The 12,495-nt window shown below is 47.9% G+C and overlaps 1 protein-coding gene across 3 annotated transcripts in view; it reads left to right on the forward strand.

The window, feature by feature from the left end:
- The window catches only part of HEG1 (heart development protein with EGF like domains 1), a 313,164-nt gene that overhangs the window by 102,686 nt on the left and 197,983 nt on the right, over positions 1–12,495 (forward strand). The window lies entirely within an intron of this gene.

Raw genomic sequence — 12,495 nt, forward strand, 5'->3', positions numbered from 1 at the left:
AATGGGCTCAGGCCTATTGCTGAATGAAAGGTGTTATTGTATGAAAATTCAGCAACTGGTAGGAGTTGATACCAGTTGTCTTGCACCTGGTTACAAAAGCATCTAAGAGTTGCATTGAGGCGTTCAGTTTGACCATTGCTTTCTGGGTGGTATCCGGATGATAAGGCTTGTTGTACTTGTAATTGTTTACAAAGAAGAGTCCAGAATTTCGAGGTGAATTGGGTTCCTCTATCCGACACAATGGTACATGGTATACCATGTAGTCGGACCACTTCACGTAGAAACTTTTCAGCCGTCATTGAAGCTGAGGGTGTGCCTGACAAGGCGATAAAGTGAGCCAGCTTACTGAACGAATCCACCACAACCATTATGGCTGTATGTCCTCCAGAATTGGGTAAGTCAACAATGAAGTCCATTGAAACATGTTGCCAGGGTCCAGCTGGGGGTTCTTCTTGTTGTAAAAGGCCCAATGGTTTGGCCGTGCTATATTTGCTCTGGGCACAGATAGGACAGGAAGAGACATATCTCTTGGTATCTTTGACGACTGTAGGCCACCAGAAATGTCTTCTAATGACTTGCAAGGTGGCAGCTTGACCCTTGTGTCCTGCCGTTGGTGTGTCATGACACCAAGATAGGGCCATAGACTGGAGTTCTTGCGTAGGTAAATACAGTTGGTTCTCCCTAAACCAGTATTTCCCTATTCTGTTTAGTGATTCCCCCGGTGGTAAAGATGTCTTCCTTTGTGAGTCGTATACCTGTTGTAGAAACAAGTTCACTGTGCCAATAAATCTTTTTCCTGACAACAGAAGTTCTTGACCTGTGTATTTTCCCGATTCTTCTCCGTTACTTCTGGATAAAGCATCTGTGAGCTGATTGTTCCTCCCAGGTACATAGGTAAGTGTGAAGTCAAATTGGGAAAAAAATAGGCCCATCTGGCATGGCGTGAATTTCGGCATTCCAGCTGTTGTAGCACGCTTAAGTTCCTGTGATCTGTGCGTACAAGAAAGGGGTGTTGGGCCCCTTGTAGTAAATGCCTCCATTCTTCACAGGCTCTTTTAATTTCAAGGAGTTCCTTTTCGAGTACTGAATAGTTTCTTTCACTAGGGTTTAGTGTCCTCGAATAGTAGGCGATGGGGTGTTCCATTTGATCTTCCTTTTTCTGCAGAAGAGCGGCACCTATTGTGCCGTAGGAGGCGTCGGTTTCTAGAATGAAGGGTAACATCTGGTCTGGTTATCTAAGTACCGGTGATGTGGTAAAGGCTTCTTTAAGTTGTCTAAAAGCCTTATCTGCTTCTGGGCACCACGTAAACTTCACAGCCTTCTTTAACAATGCAGTCAGGGGTAGGACCATTTCTGAGAACCCATTGATGAACTTTCTATAGAAGTTTGCTAGGCCTAAAAAACGCTGTATATCTTTGACTGATTTAGGTACAGGCCATTGGGTAACTGCTGCAGTCCTCTGTGGGTCCATCTCAATCAGATTTGCACTTAAGAGAAAGCCTAAATATGGAACCGTCTTGCCTTCGAATATGCATTTTTCGGGTTTGGCCAGAAGGTGGTGATGACAGAGTCTTTGTAACACCTCTCTGACGTGTTGGCGATGGGCTTCCAGAGTGCTTGAATAAACCAGAATGTCATCCAGGTACACTATGACTGACGTGAATAGGAGGTCTGCAAAGATCTTGTCCATAAAGCGTTGGAATTGAGCAGGAGCGTTGACTAAACCAAAGGGCATAACTCGTTATTCATAATGTCCCAAAGGCGTCCTGAATGCGGTCTTCCACTCGTCACCTTGTTTTATTCTGAGTAGGTGATAAGCACCCCTCAGATCCAACTTGGTGAACCAGGCAGCCTTCTGTACTGCCTCCATTATATCCTTAATGAGCGGCATGGGATATCTGTCTCTAATTGTAGAACTGTTGAGGCCTCTATAATCTATACAAGGCCGGAGTTCGGTTGTTCCTTTCTTTGGAATGAAGAACAGGGATGCACCTGCTGAAGAAGTTGAGGCTTGAATCAATCCGTTTTGAAGGTTGGTCTTTAAGTAATCCCTCAAGGCTTCTTTTTCAGGGAGAGATAAGGGAAACATACGGCCAAATGGAACCACCGCCCCTGGTTGTAGTTCTATTTTGCAGTCTTCTGGTCTGTGTGGAGGCAAAGGCCTGGGATGCACATCCAAAAAAACATCAGAGTAGTCTCTGTATTGTGGAGGAATAAGGTTTACATTGCATATGGGTGTTGGTCCTTCCTGAGTTACTGATCTTTCCGTGGAAGAAAGACAAGCACCCGAACAATAGTCAGATAGGAATTCTACTGTATTGGCCTTCCAGTCTATACAAGGATTATGCTTTCTAAGCCAAGGCATGCCCAGTATCACTGGAATATGTGCCGCCCTTATTAGATCAAAACTCAGTTGTTCTTGATGGAACTGCATCTGTACTGATAACTCCTGGGTTTCTTCGAGAATTGGTCCTGAAGTCAGGGGAGTGTCGTCCACACACTCAACCGGAATAGGCTGCGTCTTGGCTCTTCTCGGTATGGATTGTGCCTGGGCCCATTGGTCGTCCATGAAGTTGCCAGCAGCCCCACAGTCTAACATTGCAAGACATTCGACACCATTGTGGTTTGTCCACTTAAGCTGTACCTTGAATACCATTAAATGGTGTGAGGTGTCCAAGGTGGCTGATGGGGTAGGTAGACAGGGATTAACGGTTTGAACCCCTTCCTTGTCCCTGTTCAGGGTCGGGGTTTGTCGTTTCCCGCCTTTCTTGGAGGGACTTCCGGGCAATCTCGAAGCAGGTGTCTCTCTGAACCACAATATAAACAAAGACCTAAGTCTTTTCTTCGCTTTCTTTCTGCGGCTGTCAGAGGCCCTCTAGTCGATCCAATCTGCATTGGTTCTTCAGAACTTGGCATCAAAGGTGTTTTCTCCGAAGGGATAGACAGGTGAGGAGCTAGTGGAGGGTAGGACTTGGGTCTTTTCTTCTCTATTCGCCTTTCGTTGATACGGTATTCTATCTGTAGGGCTAGTGTAATCAGGTCCTGGAAGGTGGAGGGTCTGGCTATCCGAGCCAGTTCGTCCTTTATTTCATCATGTAACCCTCTTCTAAATAGTGTTTGTTTGGCAGAATCCGGCCATCCGGTTTCTTGCGCTAATCTTTGAAAAGTGGAAATATAAGTTTGTACATCCGATGTCCCTTGTCTGGTATCCAATAGATGCTCATATGGAGAGTATTGTACTTCAGGCCTCTCAAACCGGCCACGGAACAGTTGTACGAACTGACCGTAGTCATTTAGAACAGGATCTGCGCTTGTCACAAGTGGGGTGGCCCATGCTAGGGCATTTCCCACCATGTTGGATATTAGAAAGCCGACCTTAACATGGTCCTGCTCAAAAGCTTTAGGTCGGAATCTAAAATATACCAAACAAGCATCCAAATATTCTTTAATCTTTTTCGGGTTCCCATCGAACTTGCCACAAGATAGCGGTAACGAGGGGAGATCACCTTGGGTATCTTCCCTCTGGAGCAACTGTTGCCTTAAGGCAGTATTGTCAGCTCTAAGAGTTGCATTGTCTGTCTTTAGGGCTGTACTTCCACATTAATCCCTTGTATGGCATTTACCAACTCCTGATATTGTTCAAGACTGGCCATTCTTTGGCGTTGCAAACTCTCAGGTTTGACAGTAAACAAAGATTCACCCACTGACTTCACCTCCTCCTCCGTCTCCTCCCCTGTGGATTCGTCGCAGGATGAATCTTCCGAGGGGATTTGTCTTCTTTCACGCCAAGAGTCGTTAGGCTTTTCTTTGTTGGGTTTAGGATGAGCTCCTCTGGAAGCCACACTGCCTAATGACAAGAAGTCGGCAGTAGGGGCTCCCAGGGAGACCACCCCACTTCAGGGAAAAAGCAAAGCTGAAAAAACCCTGATGTTGGTCTTCTGTTCCAAGATGGTGTAATTCGGAATGAGGAAACTCCAAGTCCCAGAATGCACTGGAAGAAGCAGGGTGATGCACAGGAGGGTACAGCAAGGTAATATTGAAGGACCGGGAGGGACGGAAACTCAAGAACAAAATGGAAGAAAAACTGGGAGTGGGAAGAAGTACAGGTAACAGGACAAGCGGCAACAAAACGGCCGGAAAAAACAGAATGAAGCGTCACAGAAGGAGAAGGGGAAAACAAGCCCTGAAGGTGACGCTTCGGAGGGGCAGCAAAGGAAAACACTGCGGAGGAAGGCACAGGCGAAAACACTCGAACAGCGCTTAGACCCAACCGGAAGAGCAGGGTTGCAACGCGCCGAGTGAAAGAATTGACGCATATTTAAACACGTCATTGCGCACATCGCGAAGTCGGCCGCAACACTGGAACGTTACGCCGTCATCGCGATGATCGCGAGTAGCTCATCTCCTTCTCCAATGCTCCCACAGTCTCCATGGAGTCCGGATCGTGACAGAAACCAGCTTTCCTGACGCCGGTTTGGGGAGGTGGAGGTGAAGCGGGTAAGGTTGAAGGACTTTGTCGAGAGGTGAAAAGCATAGTTGGGAAGGCCATTGAGTGGACTGGCACAGTAGTCAGACCGAGAGAGTACTAAATAGAGGAGATTAGATGCTGAGCAGTGTTGAAGGGAAGAAGATGTCATATTTTTCTGATGTTGAGGAGATTAAGTCTGGCCACAGTGACAGATTTGGAGATTAAGAGCAAAGATGTGAGATGGGTCAAAGATGACCACAAGGTTGCAAGCAGAAGCAGAGTCTGGAAGGTATTCAGCACAGAAGAACAGAAAGGGGGAGAGGAAGAGATAGCCTGTTTGGATGGGAAGTAGAGAACCTCCGTCTTAGTGGAGTTGAGCATGTGAAAGTGAGATGCCACCCAGTATTTGATGGCCAAGAGACAGTTAGTATTTCAAAATTGGGTACTCCCAGTTTTTTGTTATCGGGGGGACGACACTATCAATGGGAGACTGATACGCTGAAAGCAAAGGATAATAGGTCGCCTTCCCCTACCTTAAGACCCTGAGTCACACCAGGTTAAATCCAAGGTAATCTCATGTAATTTTAAGATTACTCATACCACGCGTAATTTACAAAAATATTTTCTTTTTATTTTTATTGTTCAGACAACACATGCCTAAAATAAAAAGGGCATTCAAGCGCCTAGATCTAAAAAAACAAACTGTGCTAGTCACTTAAAATCTAACTGGTGTACACAGAGTGAAGAGAAGTGGACCCAGGACTGACCCTTAGGGAACACCAACAGTAAGGTGGGTGAGTGGGGAGGTAAGGCTATTACAGGACTCCTGGACATGTATGGGGGCATGAAATGAAACAAACCAAGCAAGGGCCTTCTCCCTGATGCTTAGGAGAGATAATGTTGAGAGAAGGTCAAAATGGTTGTCGAATAAGAATAGATGAATGGTTAGCATGTAAAGCGGAAGAGATGTAGTTGCTGACAATGAGGACAGTTGACTCAGTCGAGTGCAGAGGTCGGGTGCCAGATTGTAGAGGATCACAGAGGTTATGTGTGTCAAGAAACTCAGTGAGTCGTTAGAAAACTACACGCTCTCAGATTTTTGACTGGTTAGTTAGAAGAGAGGCAGGATGATAGTTGGCAGGACAGTTAGGATATAGGCCAGGTTCCTTAAGGATAGGGAGGACAGTAGCCGACTTGTAGGAGAATAGAAAAGTGGCACTGTCAAAAGAGGTGTTGAAGAGGGAAGTAAGATATGGAGCAACAATGGGAGCGATGAGTTTCCCTATGTCTGGGGATAGAGGGTTGATGGGGCACGTGCAGGGTTAGCCCTGAGGAGACGGTCAATAATCTCATCAGGGTTAGTGGGGGGCAAAGGAAGACATTGTCATAGGAGATGAGGGTAGAGGTTGTGGACAAAAGTGAGCCAGTGGGGCGAGAGAAGGGTATTTTGAATGTTGGAATTTTTTGAAGTAAAGTAGTGCGCTAGATGATAAGCAGAAATAGTAGAGTGTCACTGCTCTGATTGACCAGATTTCACAACTAGGGAAAGATCAAGTATTTTATTACCAAAACACCATACCGCAGGAGCAGATCGTGAATAGTCTGCCAATTCGGCCATGTACCTTCGCTGGTAGCATTTTCTCCCATATCTGCCACCAACCAGAAATGGTAAAGTCAGCATGTGTTATCCTGGCCTCAACCCACCACCAAATCTCCTCATATTTCCTTTATCCAACTTACATTCCTGTCTCCAATGATAGTATTTGCTTGGGAGCGACATACTCCTTGAAAGCTTAACCCACTACACGGAATGAGCCAGAATGTTCCCCCCAGCCACAGGCGTAGACATCGTAGGGCCTGAGCGGGCAAGGGCCACCCAAAATCTGTAAATGCCCACTCAGCAGTGCTGTGCGGGCATATACAGATGTTAATGTCACTGCGGTGTGCCCAACTACTTTTGCTTCAGGCCCACGTGTTTGACAATCCTAGCTACGCCTCTGCCCTTAGCAACTTTCCCCCCATGCTAGTACTGCTAAACTTTTTAAGTCTAAGAGTCTTCTGTGCAGTCTAATCTGGGTTCATCTTTAATTGCACAATTTTGTGATTTAGCGGAATTTCGAGAAAGTAATGGCTGCCACTAGAAAGAGCAAATATACTGAGGGAAACATGTACTGCCATAAATATCTAGACTTGTTTCAAGGGCAAAGACAGACAGCTAGAACTTGTAATCGCATGTTATGTTTGGAAAATGGAAGTACAGGGAAGCCAAACCTTGCCCTTAGTCTAGACTCTAGACAATGGCTAGCCCCTGATAAGTATTCACATTGGGTCAGTACCGTGCCCGCTGGCACCCTGATAGGAGATGCTTTATGAGGAGAATCTGCTGTTCTCAGCCCTGCGGCTGTCCTCGCGAGAGCCAGGAAGGAAACCGCATAGCCCCGCGAGCCCGGGACGGCCACATTTAGGGCTGCTGCTTTTGTTCCTACACACCGGCTTGGCGTCCAAACGCGCTCCACCCAAAGTCATTCCATTCACAGCAATGTTTCAAAACATAGTGCAGGCACGAGGCCCACAGCGGGGCAGTGGCCCGCAGGGCACTGTGAGGTCAGACCAATCCAGTGGGCAGAGAATGGGACATTTTGTAGAATTTGAGGTAGGCAACCAGCAACATAACACGTCCTGTTTATTGTAATGAGTGACTTAACCACCACATATGGTGCTCTCGTGGCATTAGGTATAAGGATGATCCAAAGGCGAACATTAAATATGTTCTAGCTTACTTGGAAGGACAGCACGTGAGCATTAGAAAACTGCCTCTTGTACCATGGGTAGCTAGACTTTACTGAAGTCTTTGGCGCATAGTTGCCAACCTGATTTAGTCCAATCTGTAGGTGCTTAATCGGTCCTGTTTTTGTTTTTGTATTCTGGGACTTAAAAGCAGAACTATAAGTCCCAGAATTCAAAGAAAATAACAGACATACAGATTGGAATGGATCATGTTGGCAACTATGTCTGAGGGTCTAGGGCCAAACCACAGAACTCGCACACATGCACATACTAAACTAGCCGAATTCAATGCCCACATTGGTAGGTTCATGTGAAGGACATATGTGGGAGTCTTCATACTATTTTGGAAGGCCCTTCTCTGGCAATGTCTGTATTTCCATTGTAAGTTCCTGTTTCCTGATCTCCGAAAAGATAGTGTGTGCTATGCAGGAAAGACTATGAGCTAGGGTTGCCAGAGGGCGGGGGGCGGGGGGTGGGGCGGGGGGTTTCCATTCAGGAATGCCTGGGAATCCGAGGAGAAAACGTTGCTTTTTTAAATGCGCTTGCACAGATCTGGAATTTGGAATGTTGCGTATGACACACAGGGCTGGGAGTGGGCACATTCTGCATATTGCTGCCCTTGCCCTTTGAGCACTTGCGCCAAAGCAGCCCCCCTCCATCAACACTGCAATCACACTGCCCTTCCTGGGCAATGATAACGCTGGCACGCATTCTTGTGGGGGTGTTGTTGACGTGTTTGGTTTCCAGTATCAGTGCAAGTCAGCCGGCTGCATCCCCCCCACAGCAGCAGACTCTTAAGGCTGGAATTTCAAGTGGATTCTAACAGTCAAGCGCCGCAAGGCACTTTACTTTAATGTATGTAGGCAGCATGTCTTCAAATATCCATTTCATTATTGGTTGAGAAAAGTAGCTGCACGCACAGATTCAGTCTGATTTCATACGCGTTTTAAAAATGCCTTGAAACCTGATTACTGGGGACCAAGACAGCATCCCTGGACACAGTCAATTGTGTGGCGGATGTGAAGCTGGCCCTGCCACAGGCCTTCAAGGAGCATCCCTATGCTGTGTACACACCTCCACTTATTGGCCTATTCCAGGCAAGCAACCTGTGCAGTGTTGGTTTCTGCTATTTTTATTAAGGTTTTTTTACATTTCTGGGCAATGCCGCCGGGCAGCCCCAGGCGAGACCAGGTACCTGCTGCCCCATGGCAGCAGGCCCCAGGGGAGAGGCAGCAGCCCTCCCCCTTTTGGTACAGCTCCCCTCTCCCCCTCACACACAGAGAGACACGCAGTCACACCGCTACAAAGCACAGGAAGGGTGAGGTGTGAACGAACATCTCACCGTTCCACAATGACAATGCCACAGGCCCCGTGCTGCACGAAGTGCGGCACGTTGGAGGGCCTGGGGAGTTAGGCGCAGGGTGGGGGGAGCACAACCGGCGGGAAAACAAAGGGAGGGGCAGCCAGAGCGGTGCCCCCACCCGCAGCGTGCGCAAAGACATGCAAGCAGGTAGAGACTAGGTGGGAAAGGAACAGGGGGGGGGGCAGGAAGGAGCACCGGCCCCCAATCTACACAACAAAAGGTGGAAGGGGTATAAGTACCCCAGAGAAGCAAGACCAAGTCACAACCAGGTTGGGAGCTCACCTCACTCGGGTAAGCTCCCAGGGCCTGGATAAGGCGGTCAAGGTTTCGTTTTTGCCTCTGCGGGCTTAAGCGTTGGTGCGTCGGTTTTACATAGTCATTTTTCGCCTCTGCGGGCTTAATTGACAAAAAGACCGTTGGAGGAGCGAAGGAAAGGAAGACTCACCTCGTCGTGACGGCGCTTCCAACAGCGAAGAGCGGGACCACGGAAGGCGAGCGAAGGAAAGAAGACCGCCACAGCGACATCGGGAAATCCAGGCAGCGGAGGCGGCGGACAAAAGCGGGAGAAGCCGGGCAACACGTCGCCGGGTAGGAGAGCCGGAGAGGAGGAAGCAGGCGCCCGCGGAAGGTTCGGAAGAAAACGTCACGCCTCGGAGGCGGGGCGAGGGACATACCAGCGGAGGCCTTAAAGCGGCAGTACACACCGCCAAGCGCGGTAGAGCAGGAAAGAAGGGCGGAAGATTACGACGGTCAAGTGGCACAGTGAGTAGAGTGCTCGAGTTGTGCATCCGTGCAGAGCCTGCTAACACAGGTTCGAAACCCGGCAGGGCCAATCTCAGCCTTCCACCCTTCCGAGCTGGGACAATCGCAACTTTTGGGGGGTTCGAGCCAACCCTCAAACGGCAGACAGCAGGAAGGAAGTTTTCGGCAAGAACGGCCCAGCTGATTTGTTTTTGGCACACAGGATCTCCGGCAATACAAGCTCTGTATTGGCCTCTGTTGTCATTTGGGCAGCAGTCAGGAGACCGGGCTGTGGAGCATTGTGGCCTGGAAGACAAGTGAAACACCAGAGGCAATAAAGGGAGAAGGATGGAAGAAAAAATAAGAAGAGCGCAGGAATTCAGCGCATGGGCCAAAAAGGCGGAAAAAGACTATGGGGCCAAATGGGTCCTGGAGGTGATGCAGAAGGAAGAAAGGGCTAGGGCAATGTCGCCCCTGCTGCTGGAGGATTCCACAGACAGCGATGAGGAAGCGGCGGTACCCCAAGGTCAGAAGAGGGCAAGAGGAGCAACGGAAGAGTCGCAAGAGCCAGAGAGGCCTAAGAAAAAGCAGAAAAACAAAGGTATCGTAACATTAAGCAACAGCATTAACAAAATGATTTAAGTATTGAATGCAAATGTCAAATGCATGAAGGCCCAGGGTAAGTCGCCCAGAGCCAAAAAGGGAAAGGAAGAAGGGCAAGACAGAATGGAATCAGAGTTGGAAAGTAGCGAGGATGAAGAAAGAGACCACCTGCGAGCCTGGGTAAAAAAGAAAGGGATAATAGGGAGAGGAAAGAATACTGAGGACAGAACAGGTGGAGGTGGGGGGGCAGGGGGGCAGGGGCCAACAGATAACGGGGCCAACACCCCTACACCAGGGCCACCCCAAAGCCCAATAGCAAAGCCAGAGCTTGCCATAGTAACAGTAAATGAGCCACCTACGAATATGACAAAGTATGGGAGACCCACGATAGGCAAAGATGCTCAGGGGCGGTCATTGAAAGCACAAGCCTGGCATATTAGTGACAAAGTTAAGGAAAAAATATGGAGGAAAGAGTTAATAGACATATTCACATTGCTAGATGTACAGAAAAGGGGCCAGGATGTAGCAAAAGAGGACATAAAAGAGGACGAGAAAGGGTTATTGAAAAGATCAACAGTAACAAGGAATTTTGACAATTGGACAGCAGCATTCCAGATAATGTCGTCCATCATTTTGCAGAAATTCCCAGAGGACGGCCCATCGGGGGTCACCTATCAACAGAGCGTACTGAAGGTTTACAAAGCATTTGGGGGAGATGCATGGAAAGAGTATGATCATGAGTTTAGGAAGGAGATGGATTGTTTCCCGGATATTGGGTGGGACAAAGAGAATTACAACCTGTACATTTTTAATGTATTAAAAGAGAAATGGGACAGCATGGAACAAGCAAATGCGGGCAGCTACTACAGGAGACAGTATGGGTACAACGACTATAGAAGCGATTACAGATACAGCAACAGGAGATTTGATGGTAGTCGCGACAGGGCAAGCAAGCAGTATTTTCGGAGTAGGCAGTACGAGGCACAAAGAAGTTGGCAGAGCAGCATACCACCAACAGCACAAGGGGGTGGTAAGGGAGAAAATGGGGGTCCAAAAGCACAGCCAGGACAATGCAGAAATTTCGAGAAAGGGGTGCCATGCAGCTGGGGGAAGAAATGCAGATTCAATCACAAATGCGAGAATTGTGGGGGGGAACATGCTACCAGTAAATGCACAAGGTCAGCATACAATAAGTACAGGGGGCCAGAGAAACGGAACTAGAAGGGTAGGCGAGAAAGGGGCCACTCCAGTAAAATTGGAAATGATGGAGAAATGGCTACGAGTATTTCCAGATCAGGAAATGCCAGAAACAATCAGGCAAGGGTTTCAAGAGGGTTTTAAGATCCCTTTTGAAGGACACGGTTCTACCAACACGCCCAAAAATCTGAAATCAGCATTAGCAAACAAATAGTTAGTAACCAAGAAAATCAGCAAAGAAATCGAGCTAGGGAGGATCAGAGGCCCCTACAGCTCCCCCCCGTTCAAAGATTACATATGTTCACCGCTAGGGTTAGTTCCAAAAAAGGAAGCAGGCGAGTTTAGACTGATCCACCACCTATCATACCCAACGGGGGCTTCAGTTAATGACGGTATCAGCAAAGAGGCAGTGTCAGTAAGTTACTCAGAATTTATGGAAGCCTTACACATAGTCAGACAAGCGGGAAAGGGAGCATGGATGGCAAAGGCGGACATAAAGTCGGCATTCCGTCTATTACCAGTGAGAGAAGAGTCCCAGAGGTGGCTATGCATGCAGTGGGAAGGCAAATACTTTGTGGACAGGTGCCTCCCAATGGGTTGCGCCATTTCATGCGCATATTTTGAAAAAGTAAGCTCTTTCATGCAATGGGCTCTTACAAAGGAAGATGAGGGGGCACAGGTAGTACATTACCTGGATGATTTTCTATTTGTGGGGCCACATGGTTCCAACCAATGTCAAAACACGCTGCAGAAATTCATAGCATTGGCAAAAGAGTGGGGCTTCCCATTAGCAGAAGAAAAAACTACAGGCCCAACACAAGCAATACAATTCCTAGGCATCGAAATAGACTAACGAGCGGGGGAATGCAGGATCCCGGAGGAAAAGGTAGCAGACTTACTAAGTAAAATCAAAGACCTGATAGGGAAAAACAAGGTCACCGTAAAAGAGTTACAATCACTGGCAGGAAAACTGAACTTTGCAGGAAGAATCATACCGCAAGGTAAGATATTCCAGAGAAGGTTAGAGCTGAGAACAAGAGGGGCCAGAGAAGGACACCACAGGGTGAGAGTTGGGGAAGGTATAAAAAGGGACATGGGGGTAGGGGCAGAATTCTTAAAATCTTTCAATGACTCAGTAATCTGGCGCACACCTATGAATGAAGAAAACAAAAGGGTCTTGTTCACAGATGCAGCCGGGGGTTTCGGGTTCGGCGCAATTCTAGGGACAGAATGGTGTACGGAAGAATGGCCAGAAGAGTGGCAAAAAGCAGAATGGACTAGTAATATTACATTGTTGGAAATATTCCCAATATGGGTAGCGCTATGCGCATGGGAA

The sequence above is a fragment of the Ambystoma mexicanum genome, chromosome 9 (genome assembly GCF_040938575.1).
Source record: "Ambystoma mexicanum isolate Mex_15411 chromosome 9, UKY_AmexF1_1, whole genome shotgun sequence".
NCBI classification, from domain to species: Eukaryota; Metazoa; Chordata; class Amphibia; order Caudata; family Ambystomatidae; genus Ambystoma; species Ambystoma mexicanum.